Raw genomic sequence first — 13,221 nt, 5'->3', positions numbered from 1 at the left:
ATAGGTGCAGGAGCAAGAACATAGGTGTTATCGGGATGATCAAAAGGGGTGCTTTCCTTGTTGCTCAGAGGAGGAACGATATCCGTCGGACGGATATTCGGTGGAATCCGGGGGTGCGGAGCCTACCGAAATGAACGGCAACATTCAATAACAATCATATGCAATCAAAATGATGCATGAGCATGGCATGAGAATGCAAAGTGATAAGTTATTATAATCAAGATGTTTTAGGTTTAGAGTTGATTTGAATCACATTCAAATAGCAATTCAAACGGGTATTCCCGGATACCGGTTTAATTGATTCGACCTGATGCTCAGATCAACCTAATGTTAACATGCATGAAATGTCATGTTATGGTACTGATTTACATCTAGGGCAGTGTGTGATCATTGCATTTATAATGAGATTTGGATATTTTTGCAAATTCCATTTATAAAGTGATTAAAAGAATTGAATTATTCCTTATTTCACAATTTAGGGTTCTGTAACTTTTTCAAACATAGTTGAAAATAGCATAATCAGAATCCTTGAATTTTTCTGATACTTTTTCATATATAAATTATTTCCATTGGAGTTACAGATTAATTTCTATGATTTTTGCATTTTTTAGCAATTTCCTGAATTATTTTTATACTGGAAATTCCATTTATTGCATCAGGCTGACGTCAGCAGGTCAGCCGACCTGTGCAGGTCAAACCTGACAGGGGGGCCCCACTGGTCAGCCTCTCTGGGACTAATCCCGCGCTGACCAGCCCCTAATTGGGGTTTGACCAGGCATGGGGCCCTTTGTCAGCGACTCAGAGGAGGGCGATTAGGCCCTAATGGCCGGCCACGTCGACGGCCATCGGAGGGTGGTCGCCGGCGACCAAACCCGCGGCGGAGGGCTCGCCGGAGGCGACCTAGACGGCGCTGCACAGCACCAAATCGCACGCGGTTGGCAGCTATAGCAAGCTCGCGAAGTGGCCGATCTGGCAGGACCAACTGGGGAGGCTAGGGTCGCCGGAAGAGGCGTCGGCGACGAGCCGGAGCGGCGGCCGAAGCTCGGGCGTCGTCGGGGGCTTCGAATCAGGGGGATCCACGCTTAGTTCTTAGCTGCTACGGCATCTACGCGTCGTCCTGGAGCTTCTGGTGCTCACGGGAGGACGAGCTCGACATCGGAGGGCTACCGGCAACGAGCGGCAGCGGCGGTGCTCGTCGGGCTCCGGTGAAACTAGGGCTAGAGGAGGGGATCGACGGGGAAAGCTTAGGGGAAACCACCGCATGCTCACAGGGAGTGCAGAGAAGAGCTCAGACGGCTCAGGGAAGGCCTGGGGGCGACGAATCGACGGGAGATGTCCGGCGGCCGGAGGAAGAAGACGACGGCGTTGCGGGCGTTGCAGGGCTCGAGGGGACTTCGGCTTCTGCAGAGATGACCAGGGCGACGAGGCGGAGCTAATGGCGTGCTCGGGGAGGGGTTCCTATGGCCAGGGCCACGGCCAGCTCGAGCTCGAGCTCGGCTCTAATGGCGGCAGCAGGGAGAAGGAGGGAATCCGGGCGGAGGGGAAGAACCGAGGCGGGGAATGGATAGGGGAGGCTCTGGGGAGCTTATCCCCATCGTCGCCAGCGCGAACCGGCGGCCAGGCAGGCACGCAGGTGCGTGGCCGCGCCGGAGGAGGCGGCGGCCACCTCCTGCTGCCTACTGGCGCGGGGAAGGGGACGAGCGGCGAGATGGGCTGGGCCTGGCTTGGGCGTCAGGTAAGATTTTCTCTATTTTCTCCTTTTCTGTTTTTCTGTTTTGCTATTTATTGCTTTGCTATTTATTTTAGCTCCAAAACAAAAAGTAAAAACTAATTTTGACCTCCTGAAATATTTGTTATAATATCCCCACTCATTTCCAAGACTTTCAATATTTTTGGAAAATTATAGTTTCTGATTTCAAATTTTTAAATTTGAAACCAGTGGCTTTTGCATTTATTTAAAATGCTTAAAGTGTCAAGAAAATAGTTTTCTCCAATGCTCATTTGCTTTCATGATTTATCAGAAAGTTTGAACATTTCTTGAGGCCATTTTGGGTTCATTGATTTTGAACTAGTTGAATTTTCCTTTAATTGAAATGGTGGCTAGGGTTTAGAGTTTTTCCTTTGCCACTTTGTTGTTTTTGTTGGAACTTCTTGGATGCAAATGCAAAGAAGACATGAGCACAATGCTATCTAGCTTAAGGTTTAGGGATGTGACACAAGGCTTGTGTGTGATGTTGTATTACCGAGTGGGCCCCGAGATACCTCTCCGTCACACGGAGTGACAAATCCCAGTCTTGATCCATACTAACTTAACGAACACCTTCGGAGATACCTGTAGAGCATCTTTATAGTCACCCAGTTACGTTGCGACGTTTGATACACACAAAGTATTCCTCCGGTGTTAGTAAGTTATATGATCTCATGGTCATAGGAATAAATACTTGACACGCAGAAAACAGTAGCAATAAAATGACACGATCAACATGCTACGTCTATTAGTTTGGGTCTAGTCCATCACGTGATTCTCCTAATGACGTGATCCAATTATCAAACAACAACACCTTGTTCATAATCAGAAGACACTGACTATCGTTGATCAACTGGCTAGCCAACTAGAGGCTTGCTAGGGACAGTGTTTTGTCTATGTATCCACACATGTAAATGAGTCTTCATTCAATACAATTATAGCATGGATAATGAACGATTATCTTGATACAGGAATTATAATAATAACTATATTTATTATTGCCTCTAGGGCATAATTCCAACAAATTGTAGTCATGTGAATTTGGTATTCGTTCGGTAATTTGATATGTTGTATGTTGTTTTTCCTCTAGTGGTGTTATGTGAACATCGACTACATAATACTTCACCATTATTTGGGCCTAGAGGAAGGCATTGGGAAGTAGTAAGTAGATGATGGGTTGCTAGAGTGACAGAAGCTTAAACCCTACTTTATGCGTTGCTTCGTAAGGGGCTGATTTGGATCCACTATTTTAATGCTATGGTTAGACTTTGTCTTAATTCTTCTTTCGTAGTTGCGGATGCTTGCGAGAGGGTTTAATCATAAGTGGGATGCTTGTCCAAGTAAGGGCAGTACCCAAGCGCCGGTCCACCCACATATCAAACTATCAAAGTAACGTACGCGAATCATATGAACATGATGAAAACTAGCATGGCAGAAATTCCCGTGTGTCCTCGGGAGCGTTTTTCCTCCTATAAGACTTTGTCCAGGCTTGTCCCTTGCTACAAAAGGGATTGGGCCACTTTACTGCACTGTTGCTACTTTTGTTACTTGTTGCTTGCTACGAATCATTTCACCACACAATCACTTGTTACCGACAATTTCAGTGCGTGCAGATTTTACCTTGCTGAAAACCACTTGTCAAATCCTTCTGCTCCTCATTGGGTTCGACACTCTTACTTGTCGAAAGGACTACAATTGATCCCCTATACTTGTGGGTCATCAGTATGCGACACCTAGTGCATAATTTTAAAAAGAAATTCAAAGGCAAAGTTTATGATGAGAATCTATGGCCAGCATCATACACATGCAGCTTGAGGAAGCATGAGCACCATTTGATAGTGTTGTATGCTCATAATCCTTTGGTGAAGGAGTACATGGATGAACATCAAGGAAAGTTGTGGTCAAGAAGAAAATTCAATGAAATCTGCAAAGTAGACTATGTGACCAATAACCTCGCTGAGTGTTTCAATGCAAAGTTCATGTCAGTGAAAGGGCTTTTGTTGTGGCAAGCATTTGATAAGATCAGGCAGATGATCATGGTAAAGATGGCTCTTCGTAAAAGAATTGCAGAAACACAATATGTTGGCCATCTTATGCTCCCATCTCTGATTAAGGCATTGCATGCCAAGGCAAGATGACTAAGAATGAAATGCATTCGACCATTGACATACGAGGCTGAGGTGACATACACTGACAGTAAAAATAGGGAATGGAGATATCCAGTGAACCTTGCAACCAATGAATGCAGCTGTAGGCAATGGCAGATCCGCGGGAAGTCGTGCATACATGCCCTACATCTCATCACTGTTATTGGAGGTGAAGATGGTGAAGTTGATCACTATTGCTCTGAATATTTCTCTATTGCCAAATTTAGGGCTGCTTATGCTAAAAATGTGCCTGCACTCTTGGGAAAAGACCAATGGAACATAGTAGACCCATGGTTCAAACTCCATTCTCCTGTACTGAGTAGACCACCAGGAAGACCAAGGAAAAACATGATAAGAGCTGGTGAAGAGGGTCGTGTAAAAAAATGTAAGTGCAAAAGATGTGGTATCTTAGGGCATATTGCTAGGTGTTGTACCAATCTAGTTGATGCATCATTTCGAGAAGAGGAACAATGGGCAGCAACAAATGCAGAGGAGCATGCAGCAGCAGAGGAGAATGCAGCAAGTTTAGAGGATAATGCAACAACAGAGGAAAATGCAGCAAGTTTAGAGAATGAAGCAACTAAAGTAGCTATAAGAGAGGAGGAAGTTATTTTGTATATAAGGGAGAAAAGACCTAGAGAGGAAGAAACTTCGGTTGAACCATCATCTGATGCGGAATTTGAAACCATGGCTTACGAAAGTTTTGAAGCTATAAGAGAGGAGGAAGTTATTTTGTCTGAAGTTCCTTTAAAGATTAGTGAGCCCACAGATGACCGTCAACTCGTCATCACTTGCTCGATCAGTCAAAGCTCAACAAAACCGCCACCACCAGAAGTGAAGATCAGAAGCAACAAGACAAATCTTTCGAAAGCGCAAAATATCCCAGCCAGGGAAACCAGAAGCAAGACAGTAAACCCATCCCGGAACACAAGGAGCAAGGCAAATATTTGAATTTGAACTTGAATGCAAGTCATAAACTTTGAACTTTAAAGATTTGCAATAAGGATTCTCTCGTCAATTTGAAGTACTGTGAAAACTTGTAAGGTGTAATAATTCTATATGTAAACTTTGAATTTGAACTACTGAGGCAAACTTTGAATTTGAACCAACACTTCAGTCCATTCCCCTGTGGTGTTAGTTGCACAGTTTGTTCAACTATTATAAACGTTAGGTGATCAATCCGATCTTTTTTGCGTCTACAAAACTTGTAGTCATGAGAAATGTGCTCCAAATGAGCTCCCAAGCTAGGGTAAACAGCCCCATTTGTAATCAAGTTTTTTTGGACCTACTCCAAATGAGCCAAATATTTTTTATTAACACCAAATCAATCTATATAGTGTAGATTCGAAGAATCACTATTTATTGAATTAATATTTCTATTTGTACAATTTTTTCAAAAAAATATACTTTAGTAGAAAAACAATTAGAAAACACATTTACAATATGAAAATGGAAAAATAAGTTCCGATCCTTCTTATTCACTTTGAAATCAAGCTTTGGTGATTTTTTTGATTTTTTTTTAAAATTTTCAAAAACCGGAAATCCTACCTCCTCTCCTTGGTTTCTATGAAACGTTGTACATGATAGCTCATATGTGTGAAGGTTTTTTCATGAAAATGTCCATAGACAAAGTTTATGATTTTTTTTGGTAACGTGTCACACAAGACAACATTGTGCGCATGTTTCATATTTTTTGATTTTTTTTAAATTAATGGTGCTCATTTTACCTCAATTGTGCTAGCTAGTTTTTTTCATGAAAATGACCATAAACCAAGTTTAGTATTTTTCCTCATTAGTGTGTCTTATAAAACAACGAACGGCGAAGGTTTCATATTTTTCGATTTTTTTAAATTAGTTATGCTCAGTCAAAGCCTTTGAAACCCCGTTGACTAGCTCAAAACCCTTTTAAACCCCTAGCTCCGAACGTTTTCCGTCTGATCATACCCTAGCGCCAAGCGACGGCCCTCATATGTGATCTTCTAGAAGTAACTCCGAGGGCAGGCAGCGAGCATGCTCCGCGCTGTTGGATCACATGGACGGCTCCGCATCGTTGGATCATGGGGCGATCCGTGAGACTTGTTGGTTGTGCCTCCCCTTTCTTTGGGTACCCCCTCCTCTGCTTCTTCTTCTCCAGCCATGGGAGGAGCAACTCCTCTGCTTCTTCTTCTTTGGCGACATTGGGCGATATGTCGAGCTACACTTCAGCCACCCGCCCCTCGTGGACCCAGTTGTTCAAAATATGCCCTAGAGGCAATAATAAATTAGTTATTATTATATTTATTAGTTCATGATAATCGTTTATTATCCATGCTATAATTGTATTGATTGGAAACACAATACTTGTCTGGATACATAGACAAAACACTGTCCCTAGTAAGCCTCTAGTTGACTAGCTCGTTGATCAAAGATGGTCAAGGTTTCCTGGCCATAGGCAAGTGTTGTCACTTGATAATGGGATCACATCATTAGGAGAATCATGTGATGGACTAGACCCAAACTAATAGACGTAGCATGTTGATCGTGTCATTTTGTTGCTACTGTTTTGTGCGTGTCAAGTATTTGTTCCTATGACCATGAGATCATATAACTCACGGACACCAGAGGAATGCTTTGTGTGTATCAAACGTCGCAACGTAACTGGGTGACTATAAAGATGCTCTACAGGTATCTCCGAAGGTGTTCGTTGAGTTAGTATGGATCGAGACTGGGATTTGTCACTCCGTGTGACGGAGAGGTATCTCGGGGGCCCACTCGGTAATACAACATCACACACAAGCCTTGCAAGCAATGTGACTTAGTGTAAGTTACGGGATCTTGTATTACGGAACGAGTAAAGAGACTTGCCGGTGAACGAGATTGAAATAGATATGCGGATACTGACGATCGAATCTCGGGCAAGTAACATACCGAAGGACAAAGGGAATGACATACGGGATTATATGAATCCTTGGCACTGAGGTTCAAACGATAAGATCTTCGTAGAATATGTAGGATCCAATATGGGCATCCAGGTCCCGCTATTGGATATTGACCGAGGAGTCTCTCGGGTCATGTCTACATAGTTCTCGAACCCGCAGGGTCTGCACACTTAAGGTTCGACGTTGTTTTATGCGTATTTGAGTTATATGGTTGGTTACCGAATGTTGTTCAGAGTCCCGGATGAGATCACGGACGTCACGAGGGTTTCCGAAATGGTCCGGAAACGAAGATTGATATATAGGATGACCTCATTTGATTACCGGAAGGTTTTCGGAGTTACCGTGAATGTACCGGGAATGACGAATGGGTTCCGGGAGTTCACCGGGGGGGGGGGGGACCACCCACCCCGGGGAAGCTCATGGGTGTTTGGGGTGCCGCACCAGCCCTTAGTGGGCTGGTGAGACAGCCCAAGAGAGGCCTATGCGCATAGGAAAGAATATCAAAGAGGAAAGGAAAAAAAAGAAGGAGGTGGGAAAGGGAAGGACTCCACCTTCCAAACTAAGTGGATTTCGGTTTGGGAGGGGGAGACCTTCCCCCTTGGCTCGGCCGACTCCCTTGGGAGTCCTTGGACCCCAAGGCAAGTCTTCCCCCTCCTCCTCCTATATATAGTGGGGTTTTAGGGCTGATTTGAGACAACTTTGCCACGGCAGCCCGACCACATATCTCCACGGTTTCACCTCTAGATCGCGTTTCTGCGGAGCTCGGGCGGAGCCCTGCTGAGACAAGATCATCACCAACCTCCGGAGCGCCGTCACACTGCCGGAGAACTCTTCTACCTCTCCGTCTCTCTTGCTGGATCAAGAAGGCCGAGATCATCGTCGAGCTGTACGTGTGCTGAACGCGGAGGTGCCATCCGTTCGGCACTAGATCATGGGACTGTTCGCGGGATAGTTCGCAGGGCGAATCGAGGGACGTGAGGACGTTCCACTACATCAACCGCGTTCACTAACGCTTCTGCTGTACGGTCTACAAGGGTACGTAGATCACACATCCCCTCTCGTAGATGGACATCACCATGATAGGTCTTCGTGCGCGTAGGAAATTTTTTGTTTCCCATGCGACATTCCCCAACAGTGGTATCAGAGCTACGTTCATGCATAGATGTCTTCTCAAGTAGAACACAAAAGTTTTTGTGGGCGGAGATGTCCGTTTTGCTTCCCTTCTTAGTCTTTTCTTGATTCCGCGGTATTGTTGGATCGAAGCGGCTCGGACCGACATTACTCGTACACTTACGAGAGACTGGTTTCATCGCTACGAGTAACTCCGTTGCTCAAAGATGACCGGCGAATGTCGGTTTCTCCAACTTTAGTTGAATCGGATTTGACCGAGGAGGTCCTTGGATGAGGTTAAATAGCAATTCATATATCTCCGTTGTGGTGTTTGCGTAAGTAAGATGCGATCCTACTAGATACCCATGGTCACCACGTAAAACATGCAAACAACAAAATTAGAGGACGTCTAACTTGTTTTTGCAGGGTATGCTTGTGATGTGATATGGCCAACGATGTGATGTGATATATTGGATGTATGAGATGATCATGTTGTAATAGATAATATCGACTTGCACGTCGATGGTACGGCAACCGGCAGGAGCCATAGGGTTGTCTTTATAACTAACGTTTGTGCTTGCAGATGCGTTTACTATTTTGCTAGGATGTAGCTTTAGTAGTAATAGCATGAGTAGCACGACAACCCCGATGGCGACACGTTGATGGAGATCATGGTGGGGCGCCGGTGACAAGAAGATCGTGCCGGTGCTTTGGTGATGGAGATCAAGAAGCACGTGATGATGGCCATATCATGTCACTTATGAATTGCATGTGATGTTAATCCTTTTATGCACCTTATTTTGCTTAGAACGACGGTAGCATTATGAGGTGATCTCTCACTAAAATTTCAAGACGAAATTTTGTTCTCCCCGACTGTGCACCGTTGCTACAGTTCGTCGTTTCGAGACACCACGTGATGATCGGGTGTGATAGACTCAACGTTCACATACAACGGGTGCAAAACAGTTGCGCGTGCGGAACACTCGGGTTAAGCTTGACGAGCCTAGCATGTGCAGACATGGCCTCGGAACACATGAGACCAAAAGGTCGAGCATGAATCGTATAGTTGATATGATTAGCATAGAGATGCTTACCACTGAAACTATTCTCGACTCACGTGATGATCGGACTTGAGATAGTGGATTTGGATCATGTACCACTCAAATGACTAGAGAGATGTAATTTTTGAGTGGGAGTTCTTAAGTAATATGATTAATTGAACTAATTGTCATGAATATAGTCTAATGGTCTTTGCGAATTACGATGTAGCTTGCGCTATAGCTCTACTGTTTTTTATATGTTCCTAGAGAAAATTTAGTTGAAAGTTGATAGTACCAAACTTTGCAGACTAAGTCTGTAAAACCGAGGATTGTCCTCGTTGCTGCGCAGAAGGCTTATGTCCTTAATGCACCACTCGGTGTGCTGCACCTCGAGCGTCGTCTGTGGATGCTGTGAACATCCAACAGACACGTTTCTGATGACTACACGATAGTTCAGTGCAAAATACTTAATGGCTTAGAAGCAAGGCGCCGAAAACGTTTTGAAACGTCACGGAACATAAGAGATGTTCTAAAGAGATGAAATTGTGATTTCATGCTTGTGCCCTTGTTAAGAGGTACGAGACCTCCAACAAGATTCTTTGTCCACAAAGTAAAGGAGAAAAGCTCAATCGTTGAGCGTGTGCTCAGATTGTCTGAGTACGACGATCACTTGAATCAAGTGGGAGTTAATCTTCCAGATGAGATAGTGATTGTTCTCCAAAGTCACTGCCGCCAAGCTGTGAGAGCTTCGTGATGAACTATAACATATCAAGGATAGATACAATGATCCTTGAGCGATTCGCGATGTTTGACACTTCGAAAGTAGAAATCAAGAAGGAGCATCAATAGTTGATGGTTTGTAAAACCACTAAGTTTCGAAGGGCTAGAAGGGACACTTCGTGAAACGGCAAAACAATTGCTGCACTAATGAAGAGACCCAAGATTAAACCCAAACCCGAGACTAAGTGCTTCTGTAATGAGGGGAACAGTCACTAAGGCGGAGCAACTCTAGATACTTGGTAGATAAGAAGGCTGGCAAAAGTCGAGAGAATTATATTTGATATACATGATGTTGATGTGTACTTTACTAGTACTCCTAGTGGCACGAGGGTATTGGATACCGGTTCGGTTGCTAAGTGATTAGTAACGCGAAATGAAAGCTGCGGCATAAACGGAGACTAGCTAAAGGCGAGGTGACGATACGTGTTGGAAGTGTTTCCAAGGTTGATATGATCAAACGTCGCACGCTCCCTCTACCATCGGGATTGGTGTCAAACCTAAATAATTGTTATTGGTGCTTGCGTTAGGCATGAACATGATTGGATCGTGTTTATTGCAATACGATTATTCATTTAAAGAGAATAATGGTTACTCTATTTTCTTGAATAATCACCTTAAATGAATCTCGATCGTAGTGTTACACATGTTCATGATATTGGTGCCAAAAGACACGAGGTAATGATGATAGTACCACTTACTTGTGGCACTGCCGCTTGAGTCAAGTTGGTGTAAATTGCATGAAGAGGCTCCATGTTGATGGATCTTTGTACTCACTTGTTTTTGAATCACTAGTGACATGCAAATCATACCACATGAGCAAGGCCTTGTTTTCATTGAGATGAAACAAGATAGTAACTTGTTGGAAGTGATACATTCTGATGTATGCAGTCCAATGGGTGCTGAGGCACGCAGTGGATATCATTATGTTCTTACTTCACTCACGATTTGAGTAGATACAGGAGTATTTACTTAATGAATCACAAGTCTGAAATATTGAAAAGTTCAATTCTGTTTCGGAGTGAAGTTCGTCGTAACAAGAGGATAAACTGTCTACGATATGATCATAGAAATGAATATCTGAGTTACGAGTTTTGGTACGCGGTTAAGACAATGTGGAAATTGTTTCGTAGTTCATGCCACCTGGAACATCATAGTGTGACGATGTGTCTGAATGTCATAGCCACACACTATTTGGTATGGTGCATGCTATGATGTCTCTTATCGAATTACCACTATCGTTTATGGGTTATGCATTAGAGACAACCGCATTCACTTTAAATAGGGCACCGCGTATTTCCGTTGAGATGACACAGTATAGACTGAGGTTTAGAGAAATCTAAACTGTCATTTCTTGAAAGTTTGGGGTTTCGACACTTATGTGAAAAAGTTTCAGTCTGATAAGCTCGAACCCAAAGCGGATAAATGCATCTTCATAGGATATCCAAAACAGTTGGGTACATCTTCTATCTCAGATCCAAAAGCAAAGTGTTTGTTTCTAGAAACGGATCCTTTCTCGAGGAAAGGTTTCTCTCAAAAGAATTGAGTGGGAGGGTAGTAGAACTTGATGAGGTTATTGAACCATCACTTCAACCAGTGTGTAGCAGGGCGCAGGAAGTTGTTCGTGTGGCGCCTACACCAATTGAAGTGGAAGCTGATGATGGTGATCATTGAGCTTCGAATCAAGTTACTACAAACCTCGTAGGTCGACAAGGTCGCGTACTGCTGCAGAGTAGTACGGTAACCCTGTCTTGGAGGTCATGTTGTTGAGCAACAGTGAACCAACGAGTTATGGAGAAAGCGATGGTGGGCCCAGATTCCGACAAATGGCTGGAAGCCATGAAATCCGAGAGAGGATCCATGTGTGAAAACAAAGTGTAGACTTTGGTAGAACTACTTGATGGTCATAGGACTATTGAGTAAAATGGATCTTTAAAAGAAGACAGACGATGATGGTGATAAGTCGCTATTAAGACAAGCTCGACTTGTCGCAAAGATGTTTCCGACAAGATCAAACATTTGACTATGATGAGACTTTCTCACTCGTAGCGATGCTAAAGGTCTGTTAGAATTATGTTAGTTGTTGATGCATTATTTATGAAATATTGCACGTAGGATGTCAAAACATTGTTTTCTCGACGGTTTCCTTGAGCAAACATTGTATGTGATACAACCAGAAGGTTTTGTCGATCCTAAAGATACTAGCAAGTATGCAAGCTCCAGTGATCCTTCAATGGACTGGTGCAAGCATCTCGGAGTTGGAATATACACTTTGATGAGATGATCAAAGATTTTGGGTTTGTACAAGGTTTATGAGAAACTTGTATTTCCAAAGAAGTGAGTGGGAGCACTATAGAATTTCTGATAAGTGTATGTGGTAGACATATTGATGATCAGAAGTAATGTAGAATTTCTGTAAAGCATATAAGGTTGTTTGAAAGGAGTTTTCAAAGGAATACCTGGATTGCGCTACTTGAACGTTGAGCATCAAAGATCTATGGAGATAGATGAAAAGCGCTTAATGAAAGTTTCAATAATATGCATGCCTTGACAAGTTTTTGAAGGAGTTCAAAATAGATCAGCAAAGAAGGAGTTCTTGGTTGCGTTGTAAGGTGTAAATTTGAGTAAGACTCAAAACCCGACCCCGGCAGAATAAAGAGAATAGACGAAGGTCGTCTTCTATGCCTTAGCCGTAGAATCTGAAGTATGCCATGCTGAGTACCGCACTTGATGTGTGCCTTGCAGCAAGTCTGTACACAGAGTGATCCAGGATTGAATCACTGATCAACGGTCAAAGTTATCCTTAGTAACTAAATAGACTAAGGAATTTTTCTCGATTATGGAGGTGATTAAAGAGTTTGTCGTAAAGGATTACGTTGATGCAAGCTTTGACACTAATCCGAATAACTATGAGTAGTGAAACGGATTCGTATAGTAGAGTAGATATTTGGAGCATTTCCGAATAGTGCGTAGTAGCAGCATCTATAAGATGATATAAAGATTTGTAAAGAACGCACGGATCTAAAAGTTTTAGAACCGTTGACTAAAACCTCTCTCACGAACAAGACGTGATCAGACCCCAGAACTATAGGGGTGTTGGATTCGTTGAAATCACATGGTGATGTGAACTAGATTATTGACTCTAGTGCAAGTGGGAGACTGTTGGAAATATGCCCTAGAGGCAATAATAAATTAGTTATTATTATATTTCTTAGTTCATGATAATCGTTTATTATCCATGCTATAATTGTATTGATTGGAAACACAATACTTGTGTGGATACATAGACAAAACACTGTCCCTAGTAAGCCTCTAGTTGACTAGCTCGTTGATCAAAGATGGTCAAGGTTTCCTGGCCATAGGCAAGTGTTGTCACTTGATAACGGGATCACATCATTAGGAGAATCATGTGATGGACTAGACCCAAACTAATAGACGTAGCATGTTGATCATGTCATTTTGTTGCTACTGTTTTCTGCGTG

This window comes from Hordeum vulgare, chromosome 2H, assembly GCF_904849725.1.
Source record: "Hordeum vulgare subsp. vulgare chromosome 2H, MorexV3_pseudomolecules_assembly, whole genome shotgun sequence".
NCBI lineage: Eukaryota > Viridiplantae > Streptophyta > Magnoliopsida > Poales > Poaceae > Hordeum > Hordeum vulgare.
Note: the sequence above shows the minus strand (reverse complement) of the source record.